Source organism: Lagopus leucura, unplaced genomic scaffold (genome assembly GCF_019238085.1).
Source record: "Lagopus leucura isolate 7727_CA_CO unplaced genomic scaffold, USGS_WTPT01 33376-0_obj-0_obj, whole genome shotgun sequence".
Classification (NCBI taxonomy): Eukaryota; Metazoa; Chordata; class Aves; order Galliformes; family Phasianidae; genus Lagopus; species Lagopus leucura.
This window is the reverse complement of record NW_024968648.1, coordinates 1-1,438: the sequence shown is the minus strand read 5'-3', so window position 1 is coordinate 1,438 and position 1,438 is coordinate 1. Positions and strand designations below refer to the sequence as shown.

General features: G+C 62.9%; 1 long non-coding RNA gene across 1 annotated transcript; it reads left to right on the top strand.

Moving 5' to 3' along the window:
* Positions 1–125: 125 nt before the first annotated feature.
* LOC122193763 lies at positions 126–1,438 on the top strand. Its single transcript, XR_006182970.1, has 3 exons — positions 126–272; positions 472–620; positions 1,198–1,438. It is a non-coding gene; the product is annotated as an uncharacterized LOC122193763 (long non-coding RNA).

Below are 1,438 nucleotides of genomic sequence, written 5' to 3'. Positions count from 1 at the left end.
TTTTGGGGACACCCAAGGCTGGCTGTGTGGTTATGTTTATTTGGGGGTGGGGGGGGGTGTCTGTTTTCACCCCACTGTGGGGCACAGCACCAACATTTCTCCCCTCTCATCCCCCCCCAGCGGCACAGGCCCCCCTGAAGCCGAAGACGCCGCGGGGCACGAAGACCCCCATCAACCGGAACCAGCTGAGCCAGAGCCGGGGGCTGGCGGGGCTCGTGGGCAAACGGGGCTACGAGGGGGGGGCCGAAGGCCACCGCCCCCCCCGGGTACGGGTACGGACCCCGCGCTGACGGACGCGCGGTCGGGCCAATAGGAGCGGGGATGGGAAGAATTAGGGAGGGGCTGGAGAGGGAGGGGCAAAGCGCGCGGCCTATGGGGGAGTGGGACTTGAGGTGATGGACGCATCGCGATGGCTTCCGATTGGCGGAGCTTGCGCTTCCGGTGGGCGGGGCTTGACGGCCGTCCCCGCAGGTCGGTGCGTCGAGCGTCTCATTCTCGGCCAACGGGCGCCCCCTACCGGCGGGGCTGCGCGCCGGTCCTCCACCCGCCAGCAAGCGGCAGAAGCTGAACCCCGCCGACGCCCCCAACCCCGTTGTCTTCGTGGCCACCAAGGACACCAGGTGGGGCTGGGGGCTGCGGGGGGTCCGCGTGGCCCTCGGCTCACCCCCGTTTTCCCCCATTTCCACCCGGTTTCTCTTAGTCTTCCTCCAATGTATCCCTATTTCCATCAGTTCTCCCTTTGTTTCCCCTCAGTTTGCTCCCCCGGTTTCTGTTTATTTTCTCCCATCTTTCCATTGTTTTCCTCTCAAATTCCCCCCAATTCTCCCATTTTTCCCTTCAAATTCCCCAGATCCTCCCCTCTATTTCCTACTGTTCCCCCTCAATCCTCCCCTTTTCCGTTTTCTCTTTATTTCTCCCAACTTCCCCTCAATTTCTTCCCTTTTCCACCCCATTCCCTATATTTTCTTCTTAATTTACTCCTTTTTTTCCATTTTCCTCTTAACGAATCCCCTTTCCCTCCCCATTTCTCTCCCATTCCCCTCTTTTCCCTCTCTTTTCTCCCTATTTCCTCTCCCTTCCCGCGGCCCGGGGGGCCGCGGGGGGGCCCAAATTCACCCCTTTGCTCCCCTCTTTCACCCCAGTTTCCCTCTATTCCCATCTGCCCCCCCATTAATTGCTTTGCTCCCCCCCCCGCAGGGCCCTACGGAAGGCGCTGACCCACCTGGAGCTGCGCCGGGCCGCCCGCCGCCCCACGCTGCCCCTCAAGGTGAAGCCAGGGCTGCCGCTACGGCCGGGGGGGTCCCTGCCGCCCCCCGCGCCGCCCCACCCCGCCAGCACCTCAGAGCCCATCGTCCTCGAGGACTGACCCCTCCGCCCCGCCCCCCAACCCCTTCCCACCGCCGGGCTGCGCCCTTTTGTATTTTTTTTATTTCCATAG